Source organism: Scyliorhinus torazame, chromosome 1, assembly GCF_047496885.1.
Source record: "Scyliorhinus torazame isolate Kashiwa2021f chromosome 1, sScyTor2.1, whole genome shotgun sequence".
Lineage (NCBI taxonomy): Eukaryota > Metazoa > Chordata > Chondrichthyes > Carcharhiniformes > Scyliorhinidae > Scyliorhinus > Scyliorhinus torazame.
The window spans coordinates 407,675,701-407,700,715 of NC_092707.1; the positions used below are offsets into that span (position 1 = coordinate 407,675,701).

The window sequence follows — 25,015 nt, forward strand, 5'->3', positions numbered from 1 at the left end:
TCGGTGGAGCTAGGAGTCGGGGTTGAAATGGCGGTGGAGCTGGGTGTCGGGGTTGAAATGGCGGCTGAGCTGGGTGTCGGTGGAGCTGGTTGTCGGGGTTGAAATGGCGGCTGAGCTGGGTGTCGGGGTTGAAATGGCGGTGGAGCTGGGTGTCGGGGTTGAAATGGCGATGGAGCTGGGTGTCGGGGTTGAAATGGCGGTGGAGCTGGGTGTCGGGGTTGAAATGGCGATGGAGCTGGGTGTCGGTGGAGCTGGGTGTCAGGGTTGAAATGGCGGTGGAGCTGGGTGTCGGGGTTGAAATGGCGGTGGAGCTGGGTGTCGGTGGAGCTGGGTGTCGGTGGAGCTGGATGTCGGGGTTGAAATGGCGGCGGAGCTGGGTGTCGGTGGAGCTGGGTGTCGGGGGTGAAATGGCGGTGGAGCTGGGTGTCGGTGGAGCTGGGTGTCAGGGTTGAAATGGCTGTGGAGCTGGGTGTCGGGGTTGAAATGGCGGTGGAGATAGGTGTCGGGGTTGAAATGGCGGTGGAGCTGGGTGTCGGGGTTGAAATGGCGGTGGAGCTGGGTGTCGGGGTTGAAATGGCGGTGGAGCTGGGTGTCGGGGTTGAAATGGCGGTGGAGCTGGGTGTCGGGGTTGAAATGGCGGTGGAGCTGGGTGTCGGGGTTGAAATGGCGGTGGAGCTGGGTGTCGGGGTTGAAATAGCGGTGGAGCTGAGTGTCGGGGTTGAAATGGCGGTGGAGCTGGGTGTCGGGGTTGAAATGGCGGTGGAGCTGAGTGTCGGGGTTGAAATGGCGGTGGAGCTGGGTGTCGGGGTTGAAATGGCGACGGAGCTGGGTGTCGGGGTTGAAATGGCGGTGGAGCTGGGTGTCGGGGTTGAAATGGCGACGGAGCTGGGTGTCGGGGTTGAAATGGCGGTGGAGCTGGGCGTCGGGGTTGAAATGGCGATGGAGCTGGGTGTCGGGGGTGAAATGGCCGTGGAGCTGGGCGTCGGGGTTGAAATGGCGGTGGAGCTGGGTGTCGGGGTTGAAATGGCGGTGGAGCTGGGTGTCGGGGTTGAAATGGCGGCTGAGCTGGGTGTCGGGGTTGAAATGGCGGTGGAGCTGGGTGTCGGGGGTGAAATGGCGGCGGAGCTGGGTGTCGGTGGAGCTGGGTGTCGGTGGAGCTGGGTGTCAGGGTTGAAATGGCGGTGGAGCTGGGTGTCGGGGTTGAAATGGCGGTGGAGCTGGGTGTCGGGGTTGAAATGGCGGTGGAGCTGGGTGTCGGGGTTGAAATGGCGGTGGAGCTGAGTGTCGGGGTTGAAATGGCGGTGGAGCTGGGTGTCGGGGGTGAAATGGCGGTGGAGCTGGGTGTCGGGGTTGAAATGGCGGTGGAGCTGGGTGTCGGGGTTGAAATGGCGATGGAGCTGGGTGTCGGGGCTGAAATGGCGATGGAGCTGGGTGTCGGGGCTGAAATGGCGATGGAGCTGGGCGTCGGGGTTGAAATGGCGATGGAGCTGGGTGTCGGGGTTGAAATGGTGGTGAAGCTGGGCGTCGGGGTTGAAATGGCGGCGGAGCTGGGTGTCGGGGTTGAAATGGCGGTGGAGCTGGGATCCGGGGTTGAAATGGCGGTGGAGCTGGGTGTCGGGGTTGAAATGGCGGTGGAGCTGGGTGTCGGGGTTGAAATGGCGGTGCAGCTGGGTGTCGGGGTTGAAATGGCGGTGGAGCTGGGTGTCGGGGTTGAAATGGCGGTGGAGCTGGGTGTCGGGATTTAAATGGCGGTGGAGCTGAGCGTCGGGGTTGAAAAGGCGGTGGAGCTGGGTGTCGGGGTTGAAATGGCAATGGAGCTGGATGTCGGGGTTTAAATGGCGGTGGAGCTGTGCGTCGGTGTTGAAATGGCGATGGAGCTGGGTGTCGGTGGAGCTGGGAGTCGGGGCTGAAATGGCGGTGGAGCTGGGTGTCGGGTTGAAATGGCGGTGGAGCTGGTCGTCGGGGATGAAATGGCGGTGGAGCTGTATGTCGGGGGTGAAATGGCGGTGGAGCTGGGTGTCGGGGGTGAAATGGCGGTGGAGCTGGGTGTCGGTGGAGCTGGGTGTCGGTGTTGAAATGGCAGCGGAGCTGGGTGTCGGGGTTGAAATGGCGGTGGAGCTGGGTGTCGGGGTTGAAATGGCAGCGGAGCTGGGTTTCGGGGTTGAAATGGCGGCAGAGCTGGGTGTCGGTGGAGCTAGGAGTCGGGGTTGAAATGGCGGTGGAGCTGGGTGTCGGGGTTGAAATGGCGGTGGAGCTGGGTGTCGGGGTTGAAATGGCGGCTGAGCTGGGTGTCGGTGGAGCTGGTTGTCGGGGTTGAAATGGCGGCTGAGCTGGGTGTCGGGGTTGAAATGGCGGTGGAGCTGGGTGTCGGGGTTGAAATGGCGATGGAGCTGGGTGTCGGGGTTGAAATGGCGGTGGAGCTGGGTGTCGGGGTTGAAATGGCGATGGAGCTGGGTGTCGGTGGAGCTGGGTGTCAGGGTTGAAATGGCGGTGGAGCTGGGTGTCGGGGTTGAAATGGCGGTGGAGCTGGGTGTCGGGGTTGAAATGGCGGTGGAGCTGGGTGTCGGGGTTGAAATGGCGGTGGAGCTGGGTGTCGGGGTTGAAATGGCGGTGGAGCTGGGTGTCGGGGTTGAAATGGCGGTGGAGCTGGGTGTCGGGGTTGAAATGGCGGTGGAGCTGAGTGTCGGGGTTGAAATGGCGGTGGAGCTGGGTGTCGGGGTTGAAATGGCGGTGGAGCTGAGTGTCGGGGTTGAAATGGCGGTGGAGCTGGGTGTCGGGGTTGAAATGGCGGTGGAGCTGGGTGTCGGGGCTGAAATGGCAATGGAGCTGGGTGTCGGGGCTGAAATGGCGATGGAGCTGGGCGTCGGGGTTGAAATGGCGATGGAGCTGGGTGTCGGGGTTGAAATGGTGGTGGAGCTGGGTGTCGGGGCTGAAATGGCGGTGGAGCTGAGTGTCGGGGTTGAAATGGCGGTGGAGCTGGGCGTCGGGGTTGAAATGGTGGTGAAGCTGGGCGTCGGGGTTGAAATGGCGGTGGAGCTGGGATCCGGGGTTGAAATAGCGGTGGAGCTCGGTGTCGGGGTTGAAATGGAGGTGGAGCTGGGTGTCGGTGGAGCTGGGTGTCGGGTTGAAATGGCGATGGAGCTGGGTGTCGGTGGAGCTGGGTGTCGGTGGAGCTGGATGTCGGGGTTGAAATGGCGGCGGAGCTGGGTGTCGGTGGAGCTGGGTGTCGGGGGTGAAATGGCGGTGGAGCTGGGTGTCGGTGGAGCTGGGTGTCAGGGTTGAAATGGCGGTGGAGCTGGGTGTCGGGGTTGAAATGGCGGTGGAGATAGGTGTCGGGGTTGAAATGGCGGTGGAGCTGGGTGTCGGGGTTGAAATGGCGGTGGAGCTGAGTGTCGGGGTTGAAATGGCGGTGGAGCTGGGTGTCGGGGGTGAAATGGCGGTGGAGCTGGGTGTCGGGGTTGAAATGGCGGTGGAGCTGGGTGTCGGGGTTGAAATGGCGATGGAGCTGGGTGTCGGGGCTGAAATGGCGATGGAGCTGGGTGTCGGGGCTGAAATGGCGATGGAGCTGGGCGTCGGGGTTGAAATGGCGATGGAGCTGGGTGTCGGGGTTGAAATGGTGGTGAAGCTGGGCGTCGGGGTTGAAATGGCGGTGGAGCTGGGTGTCGGGGTTGAAATGGCGGTGGAGCTGGGTGTCGGGGTTGAAATGGCGGTGCAGCTGGGTGTCGGGGTTGAAATGGCGGTGGAGCTGGGTGTCGGGGTTGAAATGGCGGTGGAGCTGGGTGTCGGGATTTAAATGGCGGTGGAGCTGAGCGTCGGGGTTGAAAAGGCGGTGGAGCTGGGTGTCGGGGTTGAAATGGCAATGGAGCTGGATGTCGGGGTTTAAATGGCGGTGGAGCTGTGCGTCGGTGTTGAAATGGCGATGGAGCTGGGTGTCGGTGGAGCTGGGAGTCGGGGCTGAAATGGCGGTGGAGCTGTGTGTCGGTGGAGCTGGGAGTCGGGGCTGAAATGGCGGTGGAGCTGGGTGTCGGGTTGAAATGGCGGTGGAGCTGGTCGTCGGGGATGAAATGGCGGTGGAGCTGTATGTCGGGGGTGAAATGGCGGTGGAGCTGGGTGTCGGGGGTGAAATGGCGGTGGAGCTGGGTGTCGGTGGAGCTGGGTGTCGGTGTTGAAATGGCAGCGGAGCTGGGTGTCGGGGTTGAAATGGCGGTGGAGCTGGGTGTCGGGGTTGAAATGGCAGCGGAGCTGGGTGTCGGGGTTGAAATGGCGGCAGAGCTGGGTGTCGGTGGAGCTAGGAGTCGGGGTTGAAATGGCGGTGGAGCTGGGTGTCGGGGTTGAAATGGCGGCTGAGCTGGGTGTCGGTGGAGCTGGTTGTCGGGGTTGAAATGGTGGCTGAGCTGGGTGTCGGGGTTGAAATGGCGGTGGAGCTGGGTGTCGGGGTTGAAATGGCGATGGAGCTGGGTGTCGGGGTTGAAATGGCGGTGGAGCTGGGTGTCGGGGTTGAAATGGCGATGGAGCTGGGTGTCGGGGTTGAAATGGCGGTGGAGCTGGGTGTCGGGGTTGAAATGGCGGTGGAGCTGGGTGTCGGGGTTGAAATGGCGGTGGAGCTGGGTGTCGGGGTTGAAATGGCGGTGGAGCTGGGTGTCGGGGTTGAAATGGCGGTGGAGCTGAGTGTCGGGGTTGAAATGGCGGTGGAGCTGGGTGTCGGGGTTGAAATGGCGGTGGAGCTGAGTGTCGGGGTTGAAATGGCGGTGGAGCTGGGTGTCGGGGTTGAAATGGCGACGGAGCTGGGTGTCGGGGTTGAAATGGCGGTGGAGCTGGGTGTCGGGGTTGAAATGGCGACGGAGCTGGGTGTCGGGGTTGAAATGGCGGTGGAGCTGGGCGTCGGGGTTGAAATGGCGATGGAGCTGGGTGTCGGGGGTGAAATGGCGGTGGAGCTGGGCGTCGGGGTTGAAATGGCGGTGGAGCTGGGTGTCGGGGTTGAAATGGCGGTGGAGCTGGGTGTCGGGGTTGAAATGGCGGCGGAGCTGGGTGTCGGGGTTGAAATGGCGGCTGAGCTGGGTGTCGGGGTTGAAATGGCGGTGGAGCTGGGTGTCGGGGGTGAAATGGCGGCGGAGCTGGGTGTCGGTGGAGCTGGGTGTCGGTGGAGCTGGGTGTCGGTGGAGCTGGGTGTCAGGGTTGAAATGGCGGTGGAGCTGGGTGTCGGGGTTGAAATGGCGGTGGAGCTGGGTGTCGGGGTTGAAATGGCGGTGGAGCTGGGTGTCGGGGTTGAAATGGCGGTGGAGCTGAGTGTCGGGGTTGAAATGGCGGTGGAGCTGGGTGTCGGGGGTGAAATGGCGGTGGAGCTGGGTGTCGGGGTTGAAATGGCGGTGGAGCTGGGTGTCGGGGTTGAAATGGCGATGGAGCTGGGTGTCGGGGCTGAAATGGCGATGGAGCTGGGTGTCGGGGCTGAAATGGCGATGGAGCTGGGCGTCGGGGTTGAAATGGCGATGGAGCTGGGTGTCGGGGTTGAAATGGTGGTGAAGCTGGGCGTCGGGGTTGAAATGGCGGTGGAGCTGGGTGTCGGGGTTGAAATGGCGGTGGAGCTGGGTGTCGGGGTTGAAATGGCGGTGCAGCTGGGTGTCGGGGTTGAAATGGCGGTGGAGCTGGGTGTCGGGGTTGAAATGGCGGTGGAGCTGGGTGTCGGGATTTAAATGGCGGTGGAGCTGAGCGTCGGGGTTGAAAAGGCGGTGGAGCTGGGTGTCGGGGTTGAAATGGCAATGGAGCTGGATGTCGGGGTTTAAATGGCGGTGGAGCTGTGCGTCGGTGTTGAAATGGCGATGGAGCTGGGTGTCGGTGGAGCTGGGAGTCGGGGCTGAAATGGCGGTGGAGCTGTGTGTCGGTGGAGCTGGGAGTCGGGGCTGAAATGGCGGTGGAGCTGGGTGTCGGGTTGAAATGGCGGTGGAGCTGGTCGTCGGGGATGAAATGGCGGTGGAGCTGTATGTCGGGGGTGAAATGGCGGTGGAGCTGGGTGTCGGGGGTGAAATGGCGGTGGAGCTGGGTGTCGGTGGAGCTGGGTGTCGGTGTTGAAATGGCAGCGGAGCTGGGTGTCGGGGTTGAAATGGCGGTGGAGCTGGGTGTCGGGGTTGAAATGGCAGCGGAGCTGGGTGTCGGGGTTGAAATGGCGGCAGAGCTGGGTGTCGGTGGAGCTAGGAGTCGGGGTTGAAATGGCGGTGGAGCTGGGTGTCGGGGTTGAAATGGCGGCTGAGCTGGGTGTCGGTGGAGCTGGTTGTCGGGGTTGAAATGGCGGCTGAGCTGGGTGTCGGTGGAGCTGGGTGTCAGGGTTGAAATGGCGGTGGAGCTGGGTGTCGGGGTTGAAATGGCGGTGGAGCTGGGTGTCGGGGTTGAAATGGCGGTGGAGCTGGGTGTCGGGGTTGAAATGGCGGTGGAGCTGGGTGTCGGGGTTGAAATGGCGGTGGAGCTGGGTGTCGGGGTTGAAATGGCGGTGGAGCTGGGTGTCGGGGTTGAAATGGCGGTGGAGCTGGGTGTCGGGGTTGAAATGGCGGTGGAGCTGGGTGTCGGGGTTGAAATGGCGGTGGAGCTGAGTGTCGGGGTTGAAATGGCGGTGGAGCTGGGTGTCGGGGTTGAAATGGCGGTGGAGCTGAGTGTCGGGGTTGAAATGGCGGTGGAGCTGGGTGTCGGGGTTGAAATGGCGGTGGAGCTGGGTGTCGGGGCTAAATGGCAATGGAGCTGGGTGTCGGGGCTGAAATGGCGATGGAGCTGGGCGTCGGGGTTGAAATGGCGATGGAGCTGGGTGTCGGGGTTGAAATGGTGGTGGAGTTGGATGTCGGGGTTCAAATGGCGGTGGAGCTGGGCGTCGGGGTTGAAATGGTGGTGAAGCTGGGCGTCGGGGCTGAAATGGCGGTGGAGCTGGGATCCGGGGTTGAAATGGCGGTGGAGCTGGGTGTCGGGGTTGAAATGGAGGTGGAGCTGGGTGTCGGGGTTGAAATGGAGGTGGAGCTGGGTGTCGGTGGAGCTGGGTGTCGGGTTGAAATGGAGGTGGAGCTGGGTGTCGGGGTTGAAATGGAGGTGGAGCTGGGTGTCGGTGGAGCTGGGCGTCGGTGGAGCTGGATGTCGGGGTTGAAATGGCGGCGGAGCTGGGTGTCGGTGGAGCTGGGTGTCGGGGGTGAAATGGCGGTGGAGCTGGGTGTCAGGGTTGAAATGGCGGTGGAGCTGGGTGTCGGGGTTGAAATGGCAGTGGAGATAGGTGTCGGGGTTGAAATGGCGGTGGAGCTGGGTGTCGGGGTTGAAATGGCGGTGGAGCTGGGTGTCGGGGTTGAAATGGCGGTGGAGCTGGGTGTCGGGGTTGAAATGGCGGTGGAGCTGGGTGTCGGGGTTGAAATGGCGGTGGAGCTGGGTGTCGGGGTTGAAATGGCGGTGGAGCTGGGTGTCGGGGTTGAAATGGCGGTGGAGCTGGGTGTCGGGGTTGAAATGGCGGTGGAGCTGGGTGTCGGGGTTGAAATGGCGGTGGAGCTGAGTGTCGGGGTTGAAATGGCGGTGGAGCTGGGTGTCGGGGTTGAAATGGCGGTGGAGCTGAGTGTCGGGGTTGAAATGGCGGTGGAGCTGGGTGTCGGGGTTGAAATGGCGATGGAGCTGGGTGTCGGGGCTGAAATGGCGATGGAGCTGGGTGTCGGGGCTGAAATGGCGATGGAGCTGGGCGTCGGGGTTGAAATGGCGATGGAGCTGGGTGTCGGGGTTGAAATGGTGGTGGAGCTGGGTGTCGGGGTTGAAATGGCGGCGGAGCTGGGTGTCGGGGCTGAAATGGCAGTGGAGTTGGATGTCGGGGTTCAAATGGCGGTGGAGCTGGGCGTCGGGGTTGAAATGGTGGTGAAGCTGGGCGTCGGGGTTGAAATGGCGGTGGAGCTGGGATCCGGGGTTGAAATGGCGGTGGAGCTGGGTGTCGGGGTTGAAATGGCGGTGGAGCTGGGTGTCGGGGTTGAAATGGCCGTGGAGCTGGGTGTCGGGGTTGAAATGGCCGTGGAGCTGGGTGTCGGGGTTGAAAAGGCGACGGAGCTGGGTGTCGGGGTTGAAATGGCGATGGAGCTGGGTGTCGGGGTTGAAATGGCGGTGGAGCTGGGTGTCGGGGTTGAAATGGCGGTGGAGCTGGGTGTCGGGTTGAAATGGCGGTGGAGCTGTGCGTCGGTGTTGAAATGGCGATGGAGCTGGGTGTCGGTGGAGCTGGGAGTCGGGGCTGAAATGGCGGTGGAGCTGGGTGTCAGTGGAGCTGGGCGTCGGGGTTGAAATGGCGGTGGAGCTGGGTGTCGGTGGAGCTGGGTGTCGGGGCAGAAATGGCGACGGAGCTGGGTGTCGGGTTGAAGTGGCGGTGGAGCTGGGTGTCGGTGGAGCTGGGTGTCGGGGTTGAAATGGCGGTGGAGCTGGGTGTCGGTGGAGCTGGGTGTCGGTGGAGCCGGGGTTGAAATGGAGGTGGAGCTGGGTGTCGGTGGAGTTGGATATCGGGGTTGAAATGGCGGTGGAGCTGGGTGTCGGTGTGGAAATGGCGGCGGAGCTGGGTGTCGGGGGTGAAATGGCGGTGGAGCTGGGTGTCGGTGGAGCTGTGTGTCGGTGGAGCTGGATGTCGGGGTTGAAATGGCGGTGGAGCTGGGTGTCGGGGTTGAAATGGCGATGGAGCTGGGTGTCGGGTTTGAAATGGCGATGGAGCTGGGTGTCGGTGGAGCTGGGTGTCGGGTTTGAAATGGCGATGGAGCTGGGTGTCGGTGGAGCTGGGTGTCGGTGGAGCTGGGTGTCGGTGGAGCTGGGTAGAAATGGCGGTGGAGCTGGGCGTCGGGGTTGAAATGGCGATGGAGCTGGGTGTCGGGGTTGAAATGGCGATGGAGCTGGGTGTCGGTGGAGCTGGGTGTCGGTGGAGCTGGGTGTCGGTGGAGCTGTGTGTCGGTGGAGCTGGGTGTCGGGGTTGAAATGGCGGTGGAGCTGGGCGTCGGGGTTGAAATGGCGATGGAGCTGGGTGTCGGGGTTGAAATGGCGATGGAGCTGGGTGTCGGTGGAGCTGGGTGTCGGGGTTGAAATGGCGGTGGAGCTGGGTGTCGGGGTTGAAATGGCCGTGGAGCTGGGTGTCGGGATTGAAATCGCGACGGAGCTGGGTGTCGGGGTTGAAATGGCGATGGAGCTGGGTGTCGGGGTTGAAATGGCGGTGGAGCTGGGTGTCGGGGTTGAAATGGCGGTGGAGCTGGGTGTCGGTGGTGCTGGGTGTCGGGGTTGAAATGGCGGTGGAGCTGGGTGTCGGTGGAGCTGTGTGTCGGTGGAGCTGGATGTCGGGGTTGAAATGGCGGTGGAGCTGGGTGTCGGGGTTGAAATGGCGATGGAGCTGGGTGTCGGGGTTGAAATGGCGATGGAGCTGGGTGTCGGTGGAGCTGGGTGTCGGGTTTGAAATGGCGATGGAGCTGGGTGTCGGTGGAGCTGGGTGTCGGGGTTGAAATGGCGATGGAGCTGGGTGTCGGTGGAGCTGGGTGTCGGTGGAGCTGTGTGTCGGTGGAGCTGGGTGTCGGGGTTGAAATGGCGGTGGAGCTGGGCGTCGGGGTTGAAATGGCGATGGAGCTGGGTGTCGGGGTTGAAATGGCGATGGAGCTGGGTGTCGGGGTTGAAATGGCGGTGGAGCTGGGCGTCGGGGTTGAAATGGCGATGGAGCTGGGTGTCGGGGTTGAAATGGCGATGGAGCTGGGTGTCGGGGTTGAAATGGCGGTGGAGCTGGGTGTCGGGGTTGAAATGGCGGTGGAGCTGGGCGTCTGGGTTGAAATGGCGGTGAAGCTGGATGTCGGGGTTGAAATGGTGTTGGAGCAGGGTGTCGGGGATGAAATGGCAGCGGAGCTGGGTGTCGGGGTTGAAATGGCGGCGGAGTTGGGTGTCGGGGGTGAAATGACGGTGGAGGTGGGTGTCGGGGTTGAAATGGCGGTGGAGCTGGGTGTCGGGGATGAAATGGCAGCGGAGCTGGGTGTCGGGGTTGAAATGGCGGCGGAGCTGGGTGTCGGGGGTGAAATGGCGGTGCAGCTGGGATTCGGGGGTGAAATGGCGGTGGAGCTGGGTTTCGGGATTGAAATGGCGGTGGAGCTGGGCGTCGGTGTTGAAATGGCGATGGAGCTGGGTGTCGGGGTTGAAATGGCGATGGAGCTGGGTGTCGGGGAGCTGGGTGTCGGGGTTGAAATGGCGATGGAGCTGGGTGTCGGGGGTGAAATGGCGGTGGAGCTGGGTGTCGGGGGTGAAATGGCGGTGGAGCTGGATGTCGGGGTTGAAATGGCGATGGAGCTGGGTGTCGGGGTTGAAATGGCCGTGGAGCTGGGTGTCGGTGGAGCTGGGTGTCGGTGGAGCTGGGTGTCGGGTTTGAAATGGCGATGGAGCTGGGTGTCGGGTTTGAAATGGCGATGGAGCTGGGTGTCGGGTTTGAAATGGCGATGGAGCTGGGTGTCGGTGGAGCTGTGTGTCGGTGGAGCTGGATGTCGGGGTTGAAATGGCGGTGGAGCTGGGTGTCGGGGTTGAAATGGCGATGGAGCTGGGTGTCGGGTTTGAAATGGCGATGGAGCTGGGTGTCGGTGGAGCTGGGTGTCGGGTTTGAAATGGCGATGGAGCTGGGTGTCGGTGGAGCTGGGTGTCGGGGTTGAAATGGCGATGGAGCTGGGTGTCGGTGGAGCTGGGTGTCGGTGGAGCTGGGTGTCGGTGGAGCTGGGTGTCGGTGGAGCTGGGTGTCTGGGTTGAAATGGCGGTGGAGCTGGGCGTCGGGGTTGAAATGGCGATGGAGCTGGGTGTCGGTGGAGCTGGGTGTCGGGGTTGAAATGGCGATGGAGCTGGGTGTCGGTGGAGCTGGGTGTCGGTGGAGCTGGGTGTCGGGGTTGAAATGACAGTGGAGCTGGGTGTCGGGTGGAAATGGCGATGGAGCTGGGTGTCGGGGTTGAAATGGCGATGGAGCTGGGTGTCGGGTGGAAATGGCGATGGAGCTGGGTGTCGGGGTTGAAATCGCGACGGAGCTGGGTGTCGGGGTTGAAATGGCGATGGAGTTGGATGTCGGGGTTGAAATGGCGGTGGAGCTGGATGTCGGGGTTGAAATGGCGATGGAGCTGGGTGTCGGGGTTGAAATGGCGGTGGAGCTGGGTGTCAGGGTTGAAATGGCGATGGAGCTGGGTGTCGGGTGGAAATGGCGATGGAGCTGGGTGTCGGGGTTGAAATCGCGACGGAGCTGGGTGTCGGGGTTGAAATGGCGATGGAGTTGGATGTCGGGGTTGAAATGGCGGTGGAGCTGGATGTCGGGGTTGAAATGGCGGTGGAGCTGGATGTCGGGGTTGAAATGGCGGTGGAGCTGGGTGTCGGTGGAGCTGGGCGTCGGGGTTGAAATGGCGATGGAGCTGGGTGTCGGGGTTGAAATGGCGGTGGAGCTGGGTGTCGGGGTTGAAATGGCGATGGAGCTGGGTGTCGGGATTGAAATCGCGACGGAGCTGGGTGTCGGGATTAAAATGGCGGTGGAGCTGGGCGTCGGGGTTGAAATGGCGGTGGAGCTGGGTGTCGGGGTTGAAATGGCGGTGGAGCTGGGTGTCGGGGTTGAAATGGCGATGGAGCTGGGTGTCGGGATTGAAATGGCGATGGAGCTGGGTGTCGGGATTGAAATGGCGATGGAGCTGGGTGTCGGGGTTGAAATGGCGGTGGAGCTGGGTGTCGGGGTTGAAATGGCGATGGAGCTGGGTGTCGGGATTGAAATCGCGACGGAGCTGGGTGTCGGGGTTGAAATGGCGATGGAGCTGGGTGTCGGGATTGAAATGGCGATGGAGCTGGGTGTCGGGGTTGAAATGGCGGTGGAGCTGGGTGTCGGGATTGAAATGGCGATGGAGCTGGGTGTCGGGATTGAAATGGCCGTGGAGCTGGGTGTCGGTGGGGAAATGGCGGTGGAGCTGGGTGTCGGGGTTGAAATGGCGGTGGAGCTGGGTGTCGGGGTTGAAATGGCGATGGAGCTGGGTGTCGGGGTTGAAATGGCAACGGAGCTGGGTGTCGGGGTTGAAATGGCGGTGGAGCTGGGTGTCGGGGTTGAAATGGCGGTGGAGCTGGGTGTCGGGGTTGAAATGGCGACGGAGCTGGGTGTCGGGGTTGAAATGGCGGTGGAGCTGGATGTCGGGGTTGAAATGGCGATGGAGCTGGATGTCGGGGTTTAAATGGCGGTGGAGCTGGGCGTCTGGGTTGAAATGGCGGTGAAGCTGGATGTCGGGGTTGAAATGGTGTTGGAGCTGGGAGTCGGGGATGAAATGGCAGCGGAGCTGGGTGTCGGGGTTGAAATGGCGGCGGAGTTGGGTGTCGGGGGTGAAATGACGGTGGAGGTGGGTGTCGGGGTTGAAATGGCGGTGGAGCTGGGTGTCGGGGATGAAATGGCAGCGGAGCTGGGTGTCGGGGTTGAAATGGCGGCGGAGCTGGGTGTCGGGGGTGAAATGGCGGTGCAGCTGGGATTCGGGGGTGAAATGGCGGTGGAGCTGGGTTTCGGGATTGAAATGGCGGTGGAGCTGGGTGTCGGTGGAGCTGGGTGTCGGGGTTGAAATGGCGGTGGAGCTGGGCGTCGGGGTTGAAATGGCGGTGGAGCTGGGTGTCGGTGGAGCTGGGCGTCGGGGTTGAAATGGCGGTGGAGCTGGGTGTCGGGGTTGAAATGGCGGTGGAGCTGGGTGTCGGTGTGGAAATGGCGGTGGAGCTGGGTGTCGGGGTTGAAATGGCGGTGGAGCTGGGTGTCGGGGTTGAAATGGCGGTGGAGCTGGGTGTCGGGGTTGAAATGGCGGTGGAGCTGGGTGTCGGGGTTGAAATGGCGGTGGAGCTGGGTGTCGGGGTTGAAATGGCGGTGGAGCTGGTTGTCGGGGGCGAAATGGCGGTGGAGCTGGATGTCGGGGTTTAAATGGCGGTGGAGCTGGGTGTCGGGGTTGAAATGGCGGTGGAGCTGGTTGTCGGGGGCGAAATGGCGGTGGAGCTGGATGTCGGGGTTTAAATGGCGGTGGAGCTGGGTGTCGGGGTTGAAATGGCGGCGGAGTTGGGTGTCGGGGGTGAAATGGCGGTGGAGCTGGGTGTCGGGGGTGAAATGGCGGTGGAGCTGGTTGTCGGGGGCGAAATGGCGGTGGAGCTGGATGTCGGGGTTTAAATGGCGGTGGAGCTGGGTGTCGGGGTTGAAATGGCGGCGGAGTTGGGTGTCGGGGGTGAAATGGCGGTGGAGCTGGGTGTCGGGGGTGAAATGGCGGTGGAGCTGGTTGTCGGGGGCGAAATGGCGGTGGAGCTGGATGTCGGGGTTTAAATGGCGGTGGAGCTGGGTGTCGGGGTTGAAATGGCGGCGGAGTTGGGTGTCGGGGGTGAAATGGCGGTGGAGCTGGGTGTCGGGGGTGAAATGGCGGTGGAGCTGGTTGTCGGGGGTGAAATGGCGGTGGAGCTGGTTGTCGGGGGTGAAATGGCGGTGGAGCTGGGTGTCGGTGTGGAAATGGCGGTGGGGCTGGGTGTCGGTGGAGCTGGGTGTCGGGGTTGAAATGGCGGCGGAGTTGGGTGTTGGGGTTTAAATGGCGGTGGAGCTGGGTGTCGGGGTTGAAATGGCGCTGGAGCTGGGTGTCGGGGTTGAAATGGCGATGGAGCTGGGTGTCGGTGTTGAAATGGCGACGGAGCTGGGTGTCGGGGTTTAAATGGCGGTGGAGCTGTGTGTCGGTGGAGCTGGGTGTTGGGGTTGAAATGGCGATGGAGCTGGGTGTCGGGGTTGAAATGGCGGTGGAGCTGGGTGTCGGTGGAGCTGGGAGTCGGGTTTGAAATGGCGATGGAGCTGGGTGTCAGGGTTGAAATGGCGGCGGAGCTGGGTGTCGGTGTTTAAATGGCGGCGGAGCTGGGTGTCGGGGTTGAAATGGCGATGGAGCTGTGTGTCGGTGGAGCTGGGTTTCGGGGTTGAAATGGCGATGGAGCTGGGTGTCGGGGGTGAAATGGCGGTGGAGCTGGGTGTCGGTGTGGAAATGGCGGTGGAGCTGGATGTCGGGGTTGAAATGGCGGTGGAGCTGGGTGTCGGGGTTGAAATGGCGGTGGAGCTGGGTGTCGGGGTTGAAATGGCGGTGGAGCTGGGTGTCGGGGTTGAAATGGCGGTGGAGCTGGGTGTTGGGGTTGAAATGGCGGTGGAGCTGGGTGTCGGGGTTGAAATGGCGGTGGAGCTGGGTGTCGGGGTTTAAATGGCGGTGGAGCTGGGTGTCGGGGTTGAAATGGCGGTGGAGCTGGGTGTCGGGGTTGAAATGGCGGTGGAGCTGGGTGTCGGGGTTGAAATGGCGGTGGAGCTGGGTGTCGGGGTTGAAATGGCGGTGGAGCTGGTTGTCGGGGGTGAAATGGCGGTGGAGCTGGGTGTCGGTGTGGAAATGGCGGTGGGGCTGGGTGTCGGTGGAGCTGGGTGTCGGGGTTGAAATGGCGGCGGAATTGGGTGTCGGGGTTGAAATGGCGGTGGAGTTGGGTGTCGGGGTTGAAATGGCGGTGGAGCTGGGTGTAGGGGTTTAAATGGCGGTGGAGCTGGGTGTCGGGGTTGAAATGGCGGTGGAGCAGGCTGTCGGGGTTGAAATGGCGGCGGAGTTGGGTGTCGGGGGTGAAATGGCGGTGGAGCTGGGTGTCGGGGGTGAAATGGCAGTGGAGCTGGTTGTCGGGGGTGAAATGGCGTTGGAGCTGTGTGTCGGTGGAGCTGGGTGTCGGGGTTGAAATGGCGACGGAGCTGGTTGTCGGGGGTGAAATGGCGGTGGAGCTGGGTGTCGGTGTGGAAATGGCGGTGGGGCTGGGTGTCGGTGGAGCTGGGTGTCGGGGTTGAAATGGCGACGGAGCTGGGTGTTGAGGTTTAAATGGCGGTGGAGCTGTGTGTCGGTGGAGCTGGGTGTCGGGGTTGAAATGGCGATGGAGCTGGGTGTCGGGGTTGAAATGGCGGTGGAGCTGGGTGTCGGGGTTGAAATGGCGGTGGAGCTGGGTGTTGGGGTTGAAATGGCGGTGGAGCTGGGTGTCGGGGTTGAAATGGCGGTGGAGCTGGGTGTTGGGGTTTAAATGGCGGTGGAGCTGGGTGTCGGGGTTGAAATGGCGGTGGAGCTGGGTGTCGGGGTTTAAATGGCGGTGGAGCTGGGTGTCGGTGGAGATGGGTGTCGGGGTTGAAATGGCGATGGAGCTGGGTGTCGGGGTTGAAATGGCGGTGGAGCTGGGTGTCGGTGGAGCTGGGTGTCGGGGTTGAAATGGCGGTGGAGCTGGGTGTCGGTGTGGAAATGGCGGTGGAGCTGGATGTCGGGGTTGAAATGGCGGTGGAGCTGGGTGTCGGGGTTGAAATGGCGGTGGAGCTGGGTGTCGGGGTTGAAATGGCGGTGGAGCTGGGTGTCGGGGTTGAAATGGCGGTGGAGCTGGGTGTCGGGGTTGAAATGGCGGTGGAGCTGGGTGTCGGGGTTGAAATGGCGGTGGAGCTGGGTGTCGGGGTTGAAATGGCGGTGGAGCTGGGTGTCGGGGTTGAAATGGCGGCGGAGTTCGGTGTCGTGGGTGAAATGGCGGTGGAGCTGGGTGTCGGGGGTGAAATGGCAGTGGTGCTGGTTGTCGGGGGTGAAATGGCGTTGGAGCTGGGTGTCGGTGGAGCTGGGTGTCGGGGTTGAAATGGCGGCGGAGTTGGGTGTCGGGGTTGAAATGGCGGTGGAGCTGGGTGTCGGGGTTGAAATGGCGGTGGAGCTGGGTGTCGGGGTTGAAATGGCGGTGGAGCTGGGTGTCGAGGTTGAAATGGCGACGGAGCTGTGTGTCGGTGGAGCTGGGTGTCAGGGTTGAAATGGCGGTGGAGCTGGGTGTCGGTGGAGCTGGGTGTCGGGGTTGAAATGGCGGTGGAGCTGGGTGTCGGGGTTGAAATGGCGACGGAGCTGTGTGTCGGTGGAGCTGGGTGTCAGGGTTGAAATGGCGGTGGAGCTGGGTGTCGGTGGAGCTGGGTGTCGGGGTTGAAATGGCGGTGGAGCTGGGTGTCAGGGTTGAAATGGCGGCGGAGCTGGGTGTCGGTGTTGAAATGGCGGTGGAGCTGGGTGTCGGGGTTGAAATGGCGGTGGAGCTGGGTGTCGGTGGAGCTGGGTGTCGGGGTTGAAATGGCGGTGGAGCTGGGTGTCGGGGTTGAAATGGCGATGGAGCTGGGCGTCGGGGTTGAAATGGCGGTGGAGCTGGGCGTCGGGTTGAAATGGCGATGGAGCTGGGTGTCGGGGTTGAAATGGCGGTGGAGCTGGGTGTCGGGGTTGAAATGGCGGTGGAGCTGGGCGTCGGGGTTGAAATGGCGGCGGAGCTGGGTGTTGGGGTTGAAATGGCGGTGGAGCTGGGTGTCGGGGTTGAAATGGCAATGGAGATGGGTGTCGGGGTTGAAACGGCGATGGAGCTGGGCGTTGGGGTTGAAATGGCGGTGGAGCTGGGTGTCGGGGTTGAAATGTCGGTGGAGTTGGATGTCAGGGTTGAAATGACGGTGAAGCTGAATTTCGGGGTTGAAATGGCGGTGGAGCTGGGTGTCGGGGTTGAAATGGCGGTGGAGCTGGGTGTCGGGGTTGAAATGGCGGTGGAGCTGGGTGTCGGTGTGGAAATGGCGGTGGAGCTGGGTGTCGGGGTTGAAATGGCGGTGGAGCTGGGTGTCGGGGTTGAAATGGCGGTGGAGCTGGGTGTCGGGATTGAAATGGCGGTGGAGCTGGGTGTCGGGGTTGAAATGGCGGTGGAGCTGGGTGTTGGGGTTGAAATGGCGGTGGAGCTGGGTGTCGGGGTTGAAATGGCAATGGAGATGGGTGTCGGGGTTGAAACGGCGATGGAGCTGGGCGTTGGGGTTGAAATGGCGGTGGAGCTGGGTGTTGGGGTTGAAATGGCGGTGGAGCTGGGTGTCGGGGTTGAAATGGCAATGGAGATGGGTGTCGGGGTTGAAACGGCGATGGAGCTGGGCGTCGGGGTTGAAATGGCGGTGGAGCTGGGCGTCGGGTTGAAATGGCGATGGAGCTGGGTGTTGGGGTTGAAATGGCGGTGGAGCTGGGCGTTGGGGTTGAAATGGCGGTGGAGCTGGGTGTTGGGGTTGAAATGGCGGTGGAGCTGGGCGTCGGGGTTGAAATGGCGCTGGAGATGGGTGTCGGGGTTGAAATGGCGGTGGAGCTGGGCGTCGGGGTTGAAATGGCGGTGGAGCTGGGTGTCGGGGTTGAAATGTCGGTGGAGTTGGATGTCAGGGTTGAAATGGCGGTGAAGCTGAATTTCGGGGTTGAAATGGCGGTGGAGCTGGGTGTCGGTGGAGCTGGGTGTCGGGGTTGAAATGGCGATGGAGCTGGGTGTCCGGGGTGAAATGGCGGTGGAGCTGGGTGTCGGGGTTGAAATGGCGGTGGAGCTGGGTGTCGGGATTGAAATGGCGGTGGAGCTGGGTGTCGGTGGAGCTGGATGTCGGGGTTGAAATGGCGGTGGAGCTGGGTGTCGGGGTTGAAATGGCGGTGGAGCTGGGTGTCGGTGGAGCTGGGTGTCGGGGTTGAAATGGCGGTGGAGTTGGGTGTCGGGGTTGAAATGACGGTGGAGCTGGGTGTCGGGGTTGAAATGGCGATGGAGCTGGGTGTCGGTGTTGAAATGGCGATGGAGCTAGGTGTCGGTGTTGAAATGGTGACGGAGCTGGGTGTCGGGGTTTAAATGGCGGTGGAGCTGTGTGTCGGTGGAGCTGGGTGTCGGGGTTGAAATGGCGATGGAGCTGGGTGTCGGGGTTGAAATGGCGGTGGAGCTGGGTGTCGGTGGAGCTGGGTGTCGGGGTTGAAATGGCGGTGGAGCTGGGTGTCAGGGTTGAAATGGCGGCGGAGCTGGGTGTCGGTGTTTAAATGGCGGTGGAGCTGTGTGTCGGTGGAGCTGGGTTTCGGGGTTGAAATGGCGATGGAGCTGGGTGTCGGGGGTGAAATGGCGGTGGAGCTGGGTGTCGGTGTGGAAATGGCGGTGGAGCTGGATGTCGGTGTTGAAATGGCGGTGGAGCTGGGTGTCGGGGTTGAAATGGCGGTGGAGCTGGGTGTCGGGGTTGAAATGGCGGTGGAGTTGGATGTCAGGGTTGAAATGACGGTGAAGCTGAATTTCGGGGTTGAAATGGCGGTGGAGCTGGGTGTCGGGGTTGAAATGGCGGTGGAGCTGGGTGTCGGGGTTGAAATGGCGGTGGAGCTGGATGTCGGGGTTTAAATGGCGGTGGAGCTGGGTGTCGGGGTTGAAATGGCACTGGAGCTGGTTGTCGGGGGTGAAATGGCGGTGGAGCTGGGTGTCGGTGTGGAAATGGCGGTGGGGCTGGGTGTCGGTGGAGCTGGGTGTCGGGGTTGAAATGGCGGCGGAGTTGGGTGTCGGGGTTGAAATGGCGGTGGAGTTGGGTGTCGGGGTTGAAATGGCGGTGGAGCTGGGTGTAGGGGTTTAAATGGCGGTGGAGCTGGGTGTCGGGGTTGAAATGGCGGTGGAGCTGGCTGTCGGGGTTGAAATGGCGGCGGAGTTGGGTGTCGGGGGTGAAATGGCGGTGGAGCTGGGTGTCGGGGGTGAAATGGCAGTGGAGCTGGTTGTCGGGGGTGAAATGGCGTTGGAGCTGGGTGTCGGTGGAGCTGGGTGTCGGGGTTGAAATGGCGGCGGAGTTGGGTGTCGGGGTTGAAATGGCGCTGGAGCTGGTTGTCGGGGGTGAAATGGCGGTGGAGCTGGGTGTCGGTGTGGAAATGGCGGTGGGGCTGGGTGTCGGTGGAGCTGGGTGTCGGGGTTGAAATGGCGACGGAGCTGGGTGTTGAGGTTTAAATGGCGGTGGAGCTGTGTGTCGGTGGAGCTGGGTGTCGGGGTTGTAATGGCGATGGAGCTGGGTGTCGGGGTTGAAATGGCGGTGGAGCTGGGTGTCGGGGTTGAAATGGCGGTGGAGCTGGGTGTCGGGGTTGAAATGGCGGTGGAGCTGGGTGTTGGGGTTTAAATGGCGGTGGAGCTGGGTGTCGGGGTTGAAATGGCGGTGGAGCTGGGTGTCGGGGTTTAAATGGCGGTGGAGCTGTGTGTCGGTGGAGCAAGGTGTCGGGGTTGAAATGGCGATGGAGCTGGGTGTCGGGGTTGAAATGGCGGTGGAGCTGGGTGTCGGTGGAGCTGGGTGTCGGGGTTGAAATGGCGGTGGAGCTGGGTGTCGGTGTGGAAATGGCGGTGGAGCTGGATGTCGGGGTTGAAATGGCGGTGGAGCTGGGTGTCGGGGTTGAAATGGCGATGGAGCTGGGTGTCGGGGTTGAAATGGCGGTGGAGCTGGGTGTCGGGGTTGAAATGGCGGTGGAGCTGGGTGTCGGGGTTGAAATGGCGGCGGAGTTGGGTGTCGTGGGTGAAATGGCGGTGGAGCTGGGTGTCGGGGGTGAAATGGTAGTGGAGCTGGTTGTCGGGGGTGAAATGGCGTTGGAGCTGGGTGTCGGTGGAGCTGGGTGTCGGTGTGGAAATGGCGGTGGGGCTGGGTGTCGGTGGAGCTGGGTGTCGGGGTTGAAATGGCGGCGGAGTTGGGTGTCGGGGTTGAAATGGCGACGGAGCTGGGTGTCGGGGTTGAAATGGCGACGGAGCTGGGTGTCGGGGTTGAAATGGCGGTGGAGCTGGGTGTTGGGGTTGAAATGGCGGTGGAGCTGGGTGTCGGGGTTGAAATGGCAATGGAGATGGGTGTCGGGGTTGAAACGGCAATGGAGCTGGGCGTTGGGGTTGAAATGGCGGTGGAGCTGGGCGTCGGGTTGAAATGGCGATGGAGCTGGGTGTTGGGGTTGAAATGGCGGTGGAGCTGGGCGTTGGGGTTGAAATGGCGGTGGAGCTGGGTGTCGGGGTTGAAATGGCGGTGGAGCTGGGTGTTGGGGTTGAAATGGCGGTGGAGCTGGGCGTCGGGGTTGAAATGGCGCTGGAGATGGGTGTCGGGGTTGAAATGGCGGTGGAGCTGGGCGTCGGGGTTGAAATGGCGGTGGAGCTGGGTGTCGGGGTTGAAATGTCGGTGGAGTTGGATGTCAGGGTTGAAATGGCGGTGAAGCTGAATTTCGGGGTTGAAATGGCGGTGGAGCTGGGTGTCGGGGTTGAAATGACGGTGGAGATGGGTGTCGGGGTTGAAATGGCGGTGGAGCTGGGCGTCTGGGTTGAAATGGCGGTGGAGATGGGTGTCTGGGTTGAAATGGCGGTGGAGATGGGTGTCGGTGGAGCTGGGTGTCGGGGTTGAAATGGCGATGGAGCTGGGTGTCCGGGGTGAAATGGCGGTGGAGCTGGGTGTTGGTGGAGCTGGGTGTCGGGGTTGAAATGGCGGTGGAGTTCGGTGTCGGGGGTGAAATGGCGGTGGAGCTGGGTGTCGGGGTTGAAATGGCTGTAGAGATGGGCGTCGGGTGTGAAATGGCGGTGGAGTTGGGTGTCGGGGTTGAAATGACGGTGGAGTTGGGTGTCGGGGTTGAAATGGCGACGGAGCTGTGTGTCGGGGGTGAAATGGCGGTGGAGCTGGGTGTCGGGGTTGAAATGGCGATGGAGCTGGGTGTCGGGTTGAAATGGCGATGGAGCTGGGTGTCGGGGGTGAAATGGCGGTGGAGCTGGGTGTCGGGGTTGAAATGGCGGTGGAGTTGGGTGTCGGGGTTGAAATGGCGACGGAGCTGTGTGTCGGGGGTGAAATGGCGGTGGAGCTGGGTGTCGGGGTTGAAATGGCGGTGGAGCTGGGTGTCGGGGTTGAAATGGCGGTGGAGCTGGGTGTCGGGGTTGAAATGGCGGTGGAGTTGGGTGTCGGGGTTGAAATGGCGGTGGAGCTGGGTGTCGGGGTTGAAATGGCGGTGGAGCTGGGTGTCGGGGTTGAAATGGCTGTAGAGATGGGCGTCGGGGGTGAAATGGCGGTAGAGCGGAGTGTCATCAGTGATGCGAAGGTTTTCGAATGTCTTTGCCAAGGGTCAGCATGTAGATGAGAACTAGGAGACATCAAGGACAGATCCCAGAGGCAAATGTGGGGTAGCTAGAAGAGAAACCATTTCAGGTGATTCTCGGTGAAAAATTAGACACAGGTTTGGGGCCAGGCGACCCATTAATGTCTCCAGCATTATTTTTCTAATAATACTAATTTACTACAATTCATCCTTCTCACTAGACCAGTGATTCGTTAGCATTTCCTGAAATAAAGTAGCAGTTTAATTGCTCTGCCATTTCCTTGTTCTCGATCATAAATTCTCCTGTTTTGGACTGTAACGGACCTACATTTGTCTTCCTAATCTTTTTTTATTTTTAGACACCTCTCGAAGTCTTTACAGTCCACTTTTATTCTCCTTGCACGTTTACTTTCATGCTCTATTTTTCACCTCTTAAATCAATCTCTCTGACCATCTTTGCTGAATACCGAACTGCTCCCAATCCTCAAGACTTGCTCCTTTTTCTAGTCACTTTAGAAGACTCCACTTTAGATCTAATTCTCCCCTTAGTTTCTTCTTCTAACCATGGTTGGGACACTTTTCTTGTGTTTCTGCGCCAGAAAGGAAAGTATAACTATTGCAATGTACATGTTTGTCCCTTGATTATTAGCCATTGGCTATCCACCATCAGGCCCTTAACAAAACTCCTCAATCTATTTGAGCCAACTCATGCCACAAACCTTCAAAGTTTCCTTTTAAATTTTAGGACCCTAGTTTCAGATCTGACTCCTTTACTTTCCATCCTAATGAAGATTTCTATCACGTTATGGTCACTGTTCCCTAAAGGACACCACAATAAGATTGTTAATCCCTTCTCAGTGCACATCAAATCTAGGATAGCCTGCTCCCTCGTTCCTCAACTATTGGTCTAAAAAAAGTCTCGTACACAATCCAGAAATTCACTTGTCACAGTATTGTTGCTAATTTGGTTTCCCCAATCTCTCTGTCGATTCAAGCCATCCATAATTACTGTAGTACCCTTGTTACACACATCTCAAATTTCCTGTTTAAGGTCAATCCCTACCTTACCATTACTGCTTGGAGGACTATCTCCCCAAATGTTTTCCACCCCTTGTTGCTTCTTAGCCCCATCCAGACTGATTGTACATCTAGATTTTGAGCCGGTATCCCCTCTCACTTTCCATTTTTTTCTGTCCTTCCTAAATATCGAATACCTTGGAAATTCAGTTCTCTCCCTTGGTTACCCTTCAGCCATGTCCTCGTAACCACCATTATATTGTACCTGCTTATATCAATTTGCACTGTTAATTTTCTACCTTATCGCAAATTCGCTGTACATTCAGATACAGTGCCTTTATCTACGTGTTTTTTTTTGTATTGTGGCCCTATTTGCTGCTTGCGCCTCGTTTCCTCTGCCTTGCACTTTTGCTTTCTACTTATGTGACCTTCATTTCCACCTTTGTTTCTCTCTTGTTTTTCCCAGGCCAGGTTCCCCACCTTGCTGTCAGTCCTGCTGGGGTGCAAGGTGCCCAGCTTGTCCAGGTCCCACCTTCCCCAGAATCGGTCCTATTTTCCTACTCCTGATCTCGCTAGCACGTGGCACTGGAAATAATCCTGAGATTATGAGTCAGCCTAGATTCTGGGCTCATGTCCATTAAATGCAACTTGGACCCACAACCTTGTGACTCAGAGGAAAGAGTGCTACCCACTGAACTATTATTATTACTCAATCCTTTTTGTCTTTCCTCAATTTCTTAATCCAGTCTTCCCTATGGAAATAAAAAGTCAAAAGTAATTGAAAAGCATGGTGTGTGAGTCATCCGAGAATGTGAAATGTCATCAAATGAGCAATCAACTGAACAGACAGAATGTTTCCTCCTGAAAGACAGAGAACAGAAAATTAAGAACAACAATTCAGGGAGATAAGGAAGCTCGTCAGGGAATTGATTCGAAAGTTTTCTGAAGTTGTGTTTTCAACCGCCTGGGCCCCACAAGCAAGATCTCGACTTCCCCTCACAAACCTCTTAATCTCTTTCCTTCCTTTAAGACACTCCTTAAACCTTCCTCTTTGACCAAACCTTGGAGCCACAGTGGGTCAATGTCGTATTTTGTTTTATAAGATTTCCTGTGGGATGCTTAATGAGCTAATCAAATTGCTGCATCAAACCTGCCTTCAGTGTATGCCTGTCCCATTTTGCCTGACGACATCATTCTTTTGTCATTTACCCTGCTTGCCACATCTTCCTTTTTGTCTTTACACTGACTTACAAGCTGCAACATGGCTCACATTTTGAAGAAAAGTAAGGGTGGCCAATATTTAGCTCGCAATCGATGTGACCAGAATGAAACATTTTCCAGCTGTGAGGGAAAGCCAGGGGCAGGGTGAAAGCTGAACTTGCCAGCAAGGCTGGCACTCCAGCTCGCTGGGCAGCCTCGGGAGGTGCCATCTTCCCCACAGACATTAAAACACAAGACACCATTTTTCCCCCTCCAGTGGATGCTGACAAAAGATCAACACCATTTTGAGAGGAGAGAAGGCAAGCAAGCGGCGCTCGGCCCAGCGCTCTCTTCTGGGGCACGTTTACCCCACAACCCCCAAACGGGACAGAAATTAAAAGATGGATGCACCGCTTGCCATTGCTGTTTGCGGAAATCTCGTCGCTGTCGTTGTTGTGAGATCTGCACGACCACGACAACACCCCCCCCCCCCCCCCCCCCCAAGAGAGCTGGCACATCCCGTCAACACCAACGCTTCAAAACGCTGGTCCGCCCTCCAATTTAAAAAACACAAGAATAACCATTTGCTTTTCCTCTGCACAGCGATTGCTGGGTTTGTGCAGCAGCAGCTTTTACAGAGTATTGATCAGAGTGTGTGTGAGAGGGGTTTAGTGGAGCAGCCAGTGTGAACAGGCTGGAACCAGTTAGGCAGAGAGAAACAGAGAGAGAGACAAAGAGAGAGACAGAGAGAGAGACAGGGAGAGAGACAGAGAGAGAGAGAGAGAAACAGAGACAGAGAGAGAAACCGAGAGAGAGACAGAGAAAGAGAGAGAAACAGAGACAGAGAGAGACACAGAGAGACAGAGAAACAGAGAGAGACACAGAGACAGAGAAAGACACAGAGACAGAGAGAGACAGAGAAAGAGAGAGACACAGAGAGAGAGAGACAGAGAAACAGAGAGAGACAGAGACAGAGAGAGACACAGAAACAGAGAGAGACACAGAGACAGAGAGAGACACAGAGACAGAGAGAGAAACAGAGAGAGACAGACACAGAGTGTGTGCTGACTGATCAATACACACCCCCCCCCCAACCCCAACCCCAACCCCACAATCCCCCATCGAGACAGAGTTTCCAATGGCTGGGAGCTGCCCACCCTCTCTCTGATCAATACTCAATATAAACCCCTCACACACTCATGAAGCTGCGGAGAGGAATGGGAAGGACTTTACCTGGCTGTGTGGACGCGGTGTTGCTGAGCACAGTCAGAGCAGAGTGAGGAGCAGCTCTGTGAGGGACACACACTCAGAGGGGCTGGGGGGGGCGGGTCCGGCCTCAGCCCAGCATTCCGACTGGTCCCTCCCCGCTGTGACGGACGGCCGGCTGGACCAATGGCCTTGCGACGATTTAAACAATGACGCGGCACTGGGGGAGGGGGCGGGGCCGGTACGCAGGTGACCCCCTTCCGGCGGCGCTGATTGGCCGGGGGTGGGGCGCGCGCGGAGCGGCGCGGGCACGAGGGGCCGGGTCCAGGTGAGTGGCGGCGCGGAGTGCGGCGGTGCAGCCCGGGCGTGGGGAGTGCAGCCCGGGGGTCTCATCCCCCCCCCACAACACGCTGCATTTATATATCCACGGCGGCGTCCCCCGGCGCGGCTTGTTGGAGTGGCTGCGGGGAAGCCGGGTGGCTGGGCTGTCTGCAGCTCCCCCTCCCCCAGTGCTCCGCATCAGGCGCCATGTATCCTTGAGTTGTTGCTGTGCCGGGAGAAACACAGTAACACCTCTGTCCCCAAGGACACAATGTGAATGGGCTGAGCTCAAGGCTGCAGAGTGGCAGCACCATGGGCTGGGAGGGTGGGGTGAACAAGGCTACATTGCCGTCTGCTCCTGGCAACAATTCCCTTCTCAATGTCACTGACCCGGGGCACAGTCATTGTCCCCAAAG

At 60.0% G+C, this 25,015-nt stretch overlaps 1 protein-coding gene across 1 annotated transcript in view; it reads right to left on the reverse strand.

The window, feature by feature from the left end:
- The window catches only part of LOC140428227 (butyrophilin-like protein 2), a 100,723-nt gene extending 76,316 nt beyond the window's left edge, over window positions 1-24,407 (reverse strand). Inside the window, exon 1 of the mRNA XM_072514471.1 lies at window positions 24,306-24,407. The gene's annotated coding sequence lies outside the window, so the exon portion shown is untranslated. The remainder of the gene's footprint in view (window positions 1-24,305) is intronic.
- Window positions 24,408-25,015: the final 608 nt, after the last annotated feature.